We start from the raw sequence: 13,095 nt of genomic DNA on the forward strand, positions 1-13,095 counted from the left end.
AAAATACACAGCAGCACACAGTATCCCCCACCAGAGCTCCCAACCAGGCCCCATCAAAGAGGCATGAAGGCCCAACAAGCAACATCCACTTCTTGCACGAACCCCACGTGCCGCCACCTACCGCCCCCATTGGCCCTCTCTGGGTCTCTGGCTCCAGGAAAGACAGAGGAGTCAGACCTTCTCCCCCAACCCCAGCTCAGGCACTCCAGAACCAGCTGAGTCACCTGGTCTCACCTGAGGGCCTGAATCAACCCAAGGACCCACCTGGCCTGACCTGTGTCCTTACTGTCCCTTCTGATCCCTCCCTGTCCCAGCTGACCGGCTCCATCCAGCTCTGGCCCTGCTTAGCCCCACCTCTTATTGGGAAGTGGGGTTCTCCTTCCCACTAAGAAGGGAAGGAAGCAAAGCTGGGTCTTTCCAACGCCAGGCTGGAGGCATCAAGCTTGTGAATTTGGTAAAGTGCTGGTCTTGCCTGTGGCTATCCCAATTTAATCTCCATCACCACACAGCCCCCCCCCAAGTGCTTCCAGAAACAACCCCTGAGCTGTGATTAATATAAATGAAAACAAACAGGGCCAGAGTGATAGAACGGGAAGGGGGGTGGGACTTGCCTTGCACATAGCCAACCCAGATCCGATCCTCGGTACTCCATATACCTCGAGCCTGCCAGGAATGTTCCTTGAGCACAGAGCCAGGAGTAAGCCCTCAGCTCCACAGGGGGTTAGGGAACTGGAGGCCAAAGAGCAAAGAGATAGACCAGCGTGGGGAAGATCATTTGCCACAGATGTGGCCGAACCCAGATTGAGTTTCCGACACCCCGTAGGGTACCATCAGATCTCCAGGAGTTATCCCTGAGTACAGAGGCAGGAATAACCCCTGAGCACTGCTGGGTGTGTACCTTGCAGACATTAAAATTGGGGGACTATCACTCTGGCTCCCAAAAAAATTTTTAATTAAAAAAAATAGAGAGGGCCAGAGAGATGCATGGAGGTAGACATGCAGAAGGACGGTGGTTCGAATCTCGGCATCCCATATGGTCCCCCGGAGCCTGCTAGGAGCCAGGAGAGTAGAGCACTGCCAGGTGTGACCCAAAAAACAAAACAACAAAAAAAGAGCCCAGAGGAGCCTCCAGCGTCTCATGCACTCTAGGTCACCCAGGCCAACCTCCAGGGGGCGCTCTCGCTCTCCCTTTCCCCCCCCCCCATGAGTGGGGAGGGTCCTCCCAGAGCCTGGAGGTCGGAAACTGGGGTGGGGTGGGGTGGGGGGCCCAGGAATGCTGTTTGCTTCCAGAAGAAGCAGAACCCTTGTTGACATTAGCAAATCTCCAAGGAGCCTCGGTTGATGCAGAGCAGCAGATAAGAAACCCAGAGACCAGGCAGAGGAATTTCGCACTCAGCCCCGGACTCAGCCCTCCGCTAGCTGGAGGTGCCCTGGCCCCAAAGGGGGCCTGGAGGGGGCTTCCAGGGCTGAGGTAAGCCCTAGAGAAGCTAGGGAGGGTCGAACCCCACCAACGCCTGACCCACCCAGAGAACCCAGATTGCTACCACTGTAATTTCTCTCTCCTGCCTTCCAGCCTTTCAAGCATAGAAGGAATGAAGGGAGGAGCGGTCCCCATCATATCAGCCTCCCTGAGGAATGTGAGTTTGATTCTAGGGAGGCCTGCAGGGCAGGCACGGGGCGGTGACATCACAGTGTCTGGATTTTCAGCAGCTGAAAAGCACCAGAAACATGGGGCCAGAGAGAGAGCATGGAGGTAAGTTAGCGGTTGCCTTTCATGCAGGAGGTCATTGGTTCGAATCTCAGCGTCCCATATGGTCCCCCAAGCCTGCCAGGAGCAATTCCTGAGCCTGGAGCCAGGAATAACCCCTGAGCACTGCTGGGTGTGACCCCAAAAAAAAGAAAAAAGAAAAGCACCAAAAACCATCGAGGTGCCCCCCCAAATACACCCTCATCCAAGAGAGAAAGGAAATAGGGAGGCAGGAGAAAGTGATCCCAGCCGGAGTGAGGGGATGAGGCTGGCAGTCCTGAGTCAGTTGATGGGGGTGAGGGTTTTGATGTCTGCCCACCACCCAGGAGAGCAACCCAGTGTGCAGTGTTCATGCAGTGGCCCCAACAACGTCCCCATAGATATATGGAGGTGGATATATGGAGGTGGGTGTGGGTATGTGTAAGACCATGGCATGTCGGTGTCTCTTCTTAAAAGGCACTGGTGTGGGGCCGGAGAGATAGCATGGAGGTAAGGCGTTTGCCTTTCATGCAGGAGGTCATCAGTTCGAATCCCGGCGCCCCATATGGTCCCCTGTGCCTGCCAGGAGCAATTTCTGAGCCTGGAGCCAGGAATAACCCCTGAGCACTGCCAGGTGTGACCCAAAAAAAAAACCAAAAAAAAATAAAAAATAAAAAAAAAAAAATAAAAGGCACTGGTGTGGGGCCGGAGCTATAGCACAGTGGTAGGGAGTTTGCTTTGCTCACGGCTGGCCCAGGACAGACGTTGGATCTGGGCCATTGTCAGTGGGTATCAGAGTATGTCAGAAGATGGTACAAAGTGGGGGGGGGTTGGCACTAGCATTCCATGCATCTGACCTGGGTTCAATTCCCAGGCACCTCATAGTGTGGCCTTCGAGCCCTGGAGTCCCATCAGGAATGTTTCTAGACTGCAGAGCTAGGAGTAACTCCTCAGAACCATCAAATGTGCCCCAAACCAAAAAGAACCAAAAGATAAAAATAAAAAGCATCATTCCATCAGGAGATTCAGAGGGTTCAAGACCTGCCACCGCACTAGAGGTAAGGTGCCTGCCTTGCCTGCGCTAGCCTTGGATGGACCTCGGTTCGATCCCCTGGCGTCCCATATGGTCCCCCTCGCCAGGAGCAACTTCTGAGTGCATAGCCAGGAGTAACCCCTGAGCGTTACCGGGTGTGGCCCAAAAACCAAAAACCAAAAAAAAAAAAAAAAAGACCTGTCACCGAATTTCACTCAGTATGACAGTTTGCCACATGCACTGCGCAATCACAGGGTTCAGGCTGATTTATTTACTTCTGCTAATAGGGGTCGAACCCGGAGTCTCTTGCATGCAAACCCAATGCTCAACCACTAAGTGCTCCATCTCCCCGGCCCCAGCTCCACATGTTTTGACCCTTGCTAAAGACCCTCTATTCAAACAACAGTAGTCCCTCACCCCATACTAGGAACACTATCGCTCCCCTCTGCCCCCCCCCAAACAACTCCCACTAAATTTGCACAGAGTTTGAGTCTAAATCTTTTTTGCAAAAGTACTGGGGGGTGACCATTATGTGAGGCCCTTTCTAAGGCTCCGCGCCACGGCTGGCACTGAGAACAGCGGGGTGAGCTGACTGAACAGGTAGGAACAGAACCCCAGCTTCTGAAGAGAAGCCCCCCCCCTCATTTCTATAGCCAAACTCCCGTGTTCAATACACAAGACCCGGATGCCGGTTCTGTGAGCCTAACGTTCCCAGGCAGTTCACACTGCTGGTAGGCAGGGAGGCCCAGGAGGCTCGCTGCAAAGGCACCAGCCCCCCACTTGGCTTCTGGGGGTTCTGTGATTGTGCCAGAGAAATCAAGCCTGGGCTTCACCTACTCAGCAAAGAGCTTTCATTCAGCCCCACTCCAGGGAAAGTGCAGAGAAAGGGGTGGTATCCCCCCCCAATTCAGTCTCAGCGGAGGTGTCCTTCCTTTTTAGGCACAGCAGAGGGTCCCCCCCCAAAGAAGAGAGCGAGCACAGATGAGTCCGCCTGCCTCGCCCCCGGGTTTGGCAATGAATGAGCTGTGCAGTACGCCTGCCTTCCCACCACGAACAGTTCTCGAACATGGCGGCCTGCCCTCCTTCCTGCAGAGCTCTGTCCACTCACACGTGCTCGTGTTCATACGTACTCATGCAAGCTCCCATTCACACATGTCAACATGTGTGGAAGCACACACATATGCTCCGCCTCGCACACCCACCTCCAGATGCATAAGTATGTTCATGCCAACACTTGCAGCTGAGGATACTCATTCATACATGCAAGCACGGACACACGTATTTACACGAATATATGTCCAAGTGCATGCATGCCCGCTTGTGTGCACACATGTACACTCCCCAGGGTTGCAAACACCTTCCTTCCTCCCCTCAGCTCCACTAGGTACAGCCTCCCTCCTTCTCTCCCTCTCCCAGAGCCTGTGGCCAAGCCAGTGCAGGAAAATGACCCGACAGAACAACAGAGCCAGACTTCCCCCTGACAGAACAGTGGCCTTCTCCTGGGAGCAACCTGCCAGGGTGTCTTCCCGGACCCACATCCAAGATCAGAAACTCGAGACGCTTCTTCAAACTGGCAGCTTGTCATTCTTGGAACGAGGCTTCAATAATGCAAAACCCTAGACACTCTGATCGGTTTAACGCCCGTGCCCCCCACTCCCATGGCTGACTGCTCAGGGGGCCCCACATGCTGAGAGGAGCTGATGTTATGGAAAAGGTGCCTATGTCCCAAAAGGCCCAGTGGTTAGAATAGAGACAAGCGCACAGCCGCCCACCACCGGGACAGGACATCATAGAGTCACCAATGCAGCTGGCTCCCAGCTCTGCTCCTGCCCCACAGCAGGACAGGGCACAACCGAGGCCAAAATGTGTCTTCTTTGAGGATCTCTGGGGTTCTGTCCCCGCCCTCATCGGCTCAGTCATTGGGACTCCCCACTCATCTTTCTAGTGTCCCTGAGCGACAGGCCTGGCCTGAGCAGAGCAAGTTAGTCAGTGGACAGGCTCGATGGCGCGAAGCCCCAATGAGTGCTAGGCCTGTCGACGATTCACAGGGCCATTGTGAGGCTGGACAGGAGCTCAGGGAGGAGCCAGGGCGGTGCTTGGTGGCGCCCGGGGCCTGCCAGCTCCCTGCCCCCACCCATCCTGGCCACGTCTCCCTAGAAGTCTGTCCGGCTGAGTTCACAGTGACTCAGTCTGTCTGTCAGTCCCCAGCACTGCCCCCACGAAGACTGCTTTGGGGGGAGGGGGCGCTCTGAAGTCACATCCTGCCTACCTCACCCTGCAAGACCAATTCCCCATTGTGGGGCAGGGAGGTCGGGGAGTGGCTCATTTCCCAGAATCCCAGAAGGAACTTGAGGTGAGGGGGGCCGAGTCGGGTGCTGGCCTTGCACGTGGCTGGCCCAGCTTCGATCCCCTACTCCCTCATAAGCCCTGCCAGAGGTGAAGCCTGAGCCCAGAGTCAGGCAGGACTAAGCCCTGAGCACAGTCGGATGTGATCCCACAAACACAAATCGAGGTGACAGGGAAGGGTTTGATCTTTGCTCTTGCTGACACTCGTGGCTAGGCTTAGCTGGAGTAGGGAGGGGAGCCCCAGCTCGCTCACCTCAGATTTGTAGGCATAAACCACACAAAGTCAGGGCCCCACAGAGCATCTCTAACTAGGGGGAGTGGGGGATCAACCATTTTTAATCTCAAATCATAGTAAAAATAAAAATACCAGCATTCTGTGGAGGGAGGGGCTGAAGCAATAGCACAGCAGTAGGGCATTTGCCTTGCACACAGCCAACATAGGACAGACCCCAGTTGGATTCCTGGCATCTCATATGGTCCCCTGAGCCTGCCAGGAGCGATTTCTGAGCACAGAGCCAGGAGTACCCCCTGACCACAGCCGGGTATAACCCAAAAAAACAACAAAACAATAGCAACAACAACAACAAAAAAAACCCATTCTATGGGGGCCTGATGGATACTAGGGCCCACATGAGAAGAAGCACACACACGCGCGCACACACACACACACACACACACACACACACACACACACTCACACACAAGCTCTTTATGTTTGTTTGCTTGTTTTTTTTTTGGGGGGGGGGGCCACAGTTGGCAGTGCTCAGGGGTTACTCCTGGCTCTGAGGTCAGCAATCACTCCTGGCTGGTGCTTGAGGGACCATATAGGATGCCAGGGATCGAACCTGGGTCAGCTGCATACAAGGTAAAAATTAAGAAAATCAAAATTTTGTGGAAGGCCTTTGTGGATGCTAATAAATCAGACCTGGACCCCCAATAGCTCTGGTCCTACATCACAGAAACCAAGTGCAATAAAAACAGACACTCAGTACTGATATTTCCCATCCTGGTTTATTCGGCTGCATTTCTAAAAATACCGGTTGCCACCCACTAAACCACTAAGCAATTTCTCAACCCACCAATGAGTCGCAAGTGACAGTCTAAAAAGCACCCGTCTGAGTCCCCTGTCAGTGGGAAACTGAGGCTCAAACTCGTGCAGAAACCGAGGGGGCTTGAGAAGCAGGCAGGCAGTTGAGCAGGCCTATTGGACCCACTCACTCTCGCTGAACCATCACCGGTCCCCACAAATTGACACAGCCGCCCCCCACACACACACACACATATACACACACACACACTGGTCCTGTCATCTTCAGAAGACAAACTCAGAACTGGAAGAGGTGGAAAACCTGCAGGAGATTGAGATTCTGTACCCAGGTGCAGAATCCCAAAAGAGAGCCCAGATTCTCAGCAACCAAAAAACATCCTGTCAAATCTACTCTGATCTCCATCCAGCCTGCTAAAAGCCCCTGGAAAATGCCCAGAAGTGGCCAATGAGAAACAATGCAGAGGTTCTGGAGCCAGGGTTAGAGCCAGAGCCATAGCACAGCAGGGAGGGCGCTTGCCTTGCATGAGGTCAACCTGACATCCCATCTGGTTCCCTGAGTACCACCAGGAGTAATTTCTGAGCACAGAGCTGAGAGTAAACCCATGAGCATCAGGGTTTAAAGTTCTTGTCCTTAAGGGGTGGCCCAAAAGCCAACACACACACACACACACACACACACACACACATCGCCACCCCACCCAGAGAATGGTCAAGGGTTGTAAGCCCTTTGCATACTATTTCTAGGACCTCACTGAGGTCACTCACGCTAGCCCACCAGCCCCTGGCATGAGCCCCTTCCCCACCACCACGTGGGAGACTGGAGGCCCAAGGTCAGGACCAGCCAACCAAGGGTGAGAGCTGGTGTGGAAAGGGGAAGATAGGACCACAAGTGTTAATTAGGCCCTGGGTCACTCTGGCTGGCAGAAGCAAAGACACCTGGGGGAAAATACCTGCCCAGCCTCATGAGGCCTCTAGTTCAGTCCCACAGAAGTGCAATTTCCAACACCAACACCAGGAAGCCCTCCCGGGCACAGCCCAGTCAGTGGCATGTGGCAAGTGTGACTCCCTCATCCCAAACATGGTAAAAAAAAAAAAAAAAAACCTTCAAAGAAACCCAAAACTGAATAGTGCGTCAATTCTCCTGCCTCTTGGCTGGCTGCTGGGCCCCTCGAAGAACCAGCCCTGGCCACACAGGCTACAGGGAGGGCAGACGTGAGTCCTCCAGAGAGGCCGGCCCGGGGGAAAACAAACCCAGAAGTGGAGATAAAGTCTCAGCCAGAGGCAGCTGCTGAGGTAGCTCGGGGCTCTGCCACCAGCCGCAGGGAGGAATGACCTCACCGTGTCCTTCGTCCGCCCGCCTCTGCTTATTCTACCCCCCACCAGGACCGCAGCTCGGCCCAGCAGAGCCCCAGTCTGCAGCTGAGAACGCTGAAGTCACAAGGAAAGGAGGAAGGAGCAGCGTCACCTTTGGGGGGGTGGGGGGACACACACAGCTAGCCTGTGCAAGTCCCTCTGAACCTCCGTGCCAGAGACACGCGTGGAGACACACAAAGACACACACACTCTCACAGACAGGCACACACTAGTACATGGAGCCTGCATACACCTGCAAGAAGATTTGCAGGTTTGGGGGACAAGACTGCCCCTAAGCCAGGCCACCCAGGGTATGAGGGCTGGAATCTCTGCTGGACCCCGCTTTGTCCACTGGCATCCCAGGGACCACAAAGCCCACGAACCCGGGGCTGTGCCCACAGTTCCTGAGCTGCCACCACTCCTCCAGGTGGCTTGTCTGGACTAGGGGTGAGGAGGGGGGTCCTCACACACAAACAGGCTTCGTCTGTCCTTTCGCACACAGCCCCCAATGATAGCTCCAGAGATGAGTCTGCATCCTCAAGGGGTTCCCTGGTGCCTTGAGACCTTTTATCTCAGCCTCTGGAAGGGGTGCATAGGACCGCCTGAGAAACAGTACAAGCCCCTTGGTCCCCCACCATCCCAGTTAGGAGTGCCCCTGGCTATGCCCCTAGGCTCCTCCCAAGTGCCTTTCTTTCATCCTGGGCTCTTCAGGAATGGGGGCCTTACATGGGAAGGGATGTTCACAGCCCACCCCCACCTCTCCGCCCATCCCCCCCAAACTGCCGGGGTCAGTAACTCAAGTCTGGTATTGAACCTGCCAGGAGATGTCTATGAGCAGCGCCCACCCCACCCCACCCCGCAACCAACCCCAAAGCCCCAGGTCCAGGAGCACAAAGGATGCCCAGCAGAGCGCCCCCAAGCCCCCAGGAGCCCAGCCCTGGGGCCCTGATCTCTGCCCAGGTCGACAATGAGATGCATTCCTTGCATTCTTGTCAGGGGACCAGGCTGGGGGGAGGGCCTCCTGATGACTAGAGTAATTAAAGCAGAACTGCAAGTCAACTGGTATCTCTCTGTCTCTCAGTCTCTCTGTCTCTGTGCCGTGGACGCCTGATCAGAGTGGCGTGGAATGGTTGGTGTCTCTCTGACACACTCTCTTTGTCTCTGTGCCAGTCTCTCTGTCTCTGTGTCTCTCTCTCCCTTCCCCCCATAAAGTGTTCTGGCCCATGTGTTCCTGCAGAATACAGGGCAAAGCGAAGAGGTGTGGGGAGGGACCCCTTGCTACAGGAAGTCCCAGCAAAGTCCTTCCTCAGCCTACTGGGGATGCCTGCTGAATTTCCAAGGGGCTGCAGGACCGGAAGCACAGCTGAACTCACCCCGGGGAAGCAGGACTGGAAGGGGAGACATCCCAGATCCCAGAACTCGGCAGGGGGTAATTAATTTGCTAATGAGGCATTTCACAAGGCTTGGCCAGACAGACAGAGCCTCCTCCTCCTCCTCCTCCTCCTCCTCCTCACCCTGGCCAAGGCAGGAGCAGTTGGTGGGCGGCAGGTCCAGTAGGGCACCATGGGTGGAAGTAGACCCAAGCTTTCAGTCTAGGAAAGCCCAAGCTCAAGTTCTCTGCAGGGACAGGGGGTGAGGGGGGGGGGCCACCTGGCTACCCCACCCCCACTGCTCACATGCCCAGGCTCAACAGTGGGGAAGAGGTGCTTTATATCGGAAACAGGCCCAAACCCTGCACTTTGTAACCTGAGCTGAGCGCTGGGAAGAAAGGCCGAAGGGACAAGGAGGCAGATGAGGGGACAGATATAACCAGAACATCCGCCTGCTGGTCCCTGGGGCTAGTCCACTCACAAATTCTTGGTGGAAAAAAAAACACAAATTCTTGGGGGGGGGGGTCTTGTTTTTCCCCAGCTAGACCATTTTACCACCCCTTCACCAAACTGTGTGGGTCTTTTTTTTTTTTTTTTGGGGGGGGGGCACTGGGTGGTGCTCAGGGGTTACTCCTAGCTGTCTGCTCAGAAATAGCTCCTGGCAGGCACGGGGGACCACATGGGACACTGGGATTTGAACCAACCACCTTAGGTCCTGGGTCGGCTGCTTGCAAGGCAAACGCCACTGTGCTATCTCTCCGGCCCCAAACTGTGTGGGTCTTGAGGCCGGGGACCTGGGTAGAATAAAGCTCTGGACTTTGCAGGACTCAAAACACAACCTCGGGGTCGAGCGGTGGCGCAGGCAGGAGGGTGTTTGCCTTGCACGTGTTGACCTAGGATGGACTGAGATTTGATCCCCCGGTGTCCCATATGGTCCTCCAAGCCAAGAGTGATTTCTGAGCACATAGCCAGGAGTAACTCCTGAGCATCACCAGGTGTGGTCCAAAAACCAGAAAGGAAAAAATAATGCAACCTCGGCACAGTCTTAAATAGATTGTTGGTTTCCTCTCTCCAGTCCAAATCGGAGAGGCCGGGCCCGGAGAGATAGCACAGCAGTGTTTGCCTTGCAAGCAGCCGATCCAAGGACCAAAGGTGGTTGGTTCGAATCCCGGTGTCCCATATGGTCCCCCTGTGCCTGCCAGGAGCTATTTCTGAGCAGACAGCCAGGAGTAACCCCTGAGCACTGCCGGGTGTGACCCAAAAACAAAAACAAAAACCAAATCGGAGGCCAGAAAAGCTGGTTAATACTGAGTGGGGTCTTCGGAACGACCCTCTCCACTCACTGAGGGGCCAGAGCGATAGCACAGTGGGGACGGGGTTTGCCTTACACGCAGTGGACCCAAGTTCAATCCTCTGCATCCCTGAGCACTGCCAGAAGTGACCTTTGAGTGTCACCAGGTGTGGCCCCAAAACAAAACAAAACAGAAACCAACAATGAGATGAACGTGGCCGGGTTCTAACTTGGTTTGTTCAATTCTGACCTTTGCGGGTGTTGGTTGTGTGTCGTTGTGTGGTTGAGTGACTACAGTGGCAGCGGCCACTCTTTATCAGACCTACGGGTGACATCACATTCCCAGTCACTGAGAGGGCCTGGATGCCATGTCGCCTGGTCTGCCTTGGTTTCTTGGGACTGTGTTAATGCAGATTTCTTTCGGAAAGAAAGAAGCACAAGGGGGCCTGGGGATGGCTGAGTGTTTTAACACCCAGCTTCAACTTTCCCCCACCCCCACCCCATAGGGTCAGGAACGAAGCACCGCCATGTGCAATTTGGGGGTGGGGGGGCCTCTGGTCGCGGAGGGCACGGGAGCCTCTGTGCAATCGCAGGCAGGAGGCTGAGCAAACTGCAGCACCAGAGAGTGCAGAGATAAAAAGAGCTCCCAGGTCTGTGGCCTGCTCCTCTTCCTCATTCCACACCAGGAAATCAGCAGCATGACTCAGCCCGGGTCAAAGGGCAGAGGAGGGCAAGGGTGAGCGAGTATGCCCGTACCTCCCTGACCATTTCTATCAAGTGCCCAGCTCAGACACATCCCCTGGGGTTAAGTCTCAAAACCCCAAAGGACAACACAGTCCCTCTTCCCAAGGCACCCCAGATCCAGGGCAGGCACCTGGGCTCAAACACGCCTGCCCGCCTTTCACTTTCACCTGCATTTCTGAAGGCTGTGGCCTGGCCCTTAGGGAAGGAGACAGGGGATGGCCAGCACCCTGTAAAGAGGGTGTCTGGGATGGGGGAACAGGAGGTGAGAACCTAACCTGGCAGCCAGCACACACCTGGGCCCACAGCTGGAGCTCACAGCCCAGACCCTGCCATGGTTTTTTTCTCCAAGTGCCACTCCTTGATGGAGGGAAGATTGTGACCATAATTCAGTGGCGGGGGGCATCCAGCTCCAAGAAAGCTGGGTCCCTGAGAACTGGGGTGGGGTGAGGTGAGGGGCTTGTGATTGTCCTGGTGAAGAAGGCAGAGGAACCCTATCACCACACCAACACCGGCATGGAGTGGATCCGCAGATGGGTGGGTGGCAGGAGGGGCAGAAGAGGGTGGACACGAACTGGACCAGTGGCCAGTCCCGTGCTTTCACAAGCCACACTGGTTCCTCAGATCTGGGGTGGGGGGTCTGGTTTGCTGATACGGCCCCCCCACCCCCTCTTCTAAACTCAGTGGGACCCTCCCCCCAACTCAGACATCCAAGCCCCCAGCAGCTCAGCAGAGATACAGGAAACTAGAGGCCAGGCCGGGACCCCAATTCCCATTGAGAGAGACTTCACTTCACGAGACATGGGGAGGGCAAGGGCAGGGACCCACAGGACATACAGGCAGCTACCGTAACTGCCGGTACCCACCAACTGGGATGGTGCCCAGCTGGCACCCTGAGCTTGGACTTCTGGCCCCAGACTTCCACAGAACTCACTCAACTCAGGAAACTGCACGGCTCTGGAGGACTTGGAGCACTTTGTCCTGGGCATCCCCAAGGCTGCCTCCAAGGCACTCAAGCCACTCCCCTGGCTTATCAGAGTGAATGGAGCCTCCAGGTGCTCCCCAGAAGCATGCAGGGCCACAGGGCCTTGAGCAAGGGGGGTGGGGTGGAGTATCACTGGGACAAGTGTCCCCGGTCCCTCCTTGGCCCTAACTGTGTGACTCCTGCTCTGCTGGCTAAAACACATCCAGGGCAGAGCAGAGAGCCTGGATGGCAGTGAGAGGGGCACGGTGGCAGCTCCTGAGCTCGCCCACTTCCTTCCTGGGGTGCCACCTCCCCCACAGTCCCTGTTCCCAGCTTCCCTCCTGCCACAGCAGCTGGGAAAGAACAGAAAGAAACACTGAGAAACTGCAGCCCACGGCCACCTCCATGGCACAGCCCAGGAGAGTGGGGAACGGGGATGGGGAACAGAGAATGGGAGACAGAGGGTGAGGATGGAGGGTAGGGGACAGAGTGGGTGGGGCGGAGAATAAGGACCCAGCACCAAGGCCCTGCTCTGGCACCTTCAGTCTCACAAGGGGAATGGGGGTGGGGGGTGTCTCATTGGCGATGGGGCACTGAGGACCCTGACAGGGTCCCCGCAGAGCTGCACTGAACAGAGCAGACCCCAGAAAGGGCTGAGAATCAGCTTCCAACTCCTCTGCAGCTCCAGGGAGAAGTGGGGTTCAGGGCAGGCTTCCTTCAGCTGAGTGGAGGGGGGGAGAGGGAAGAAAGGACCCCCGCAAGGACCCACAAAAAGAGACCCCCCCACAGCCTGCCAAGCCCCTCAACACCCCTTCCCTTGTCAGGGGTACCCCAACACTGGGCCAGGAGAAGCCTCCAGGATTCTGTAACTCCTCTTTACAACCAAACTAAACTGTTGCCATTTGTTTGCTACAACTTTTGTTTTTTGTTGCAGGCAGGAGGCAGCAGACACGAGCCATGTTCAAGGGAGGCCCCCTCGACTCCCCACCGTCCTTCCTTGGGGTTCCTTCCCAGCAAGGCCTGGGGGCCACTTTCCCAGCAGCCCAGGCGCCACCCTGAGTCCCAAGCGTATCCCTTTGCACCCAGTTACTCAGGCCGGCCCAGGAAAGTGCTCCCAGGCCCTCCTTCCTCAAGCTTTCCCTGCTTGATGACAAAGTGGTTTTACCTGTTCAACACCCTTCAGCTGAAGAAAGCGGCTGCTTTCTGCTGAGCTCACTCCGACA

Source organism: Suncus etruscus, chromosome 4 (assembly GCF_024139225.1).
Source record: "Suncus etruscus isolate mSunEtr1 chromosome 4, mSunEtr1.pri.cur, whole genome shotgun sequence".
Classification (NCBI taxonomy): Eukaryota; Metazoa; Chordata; class Mammalia; order Eulipotyphla; family Soricidae; genus Suncus; species Suncus etruscus.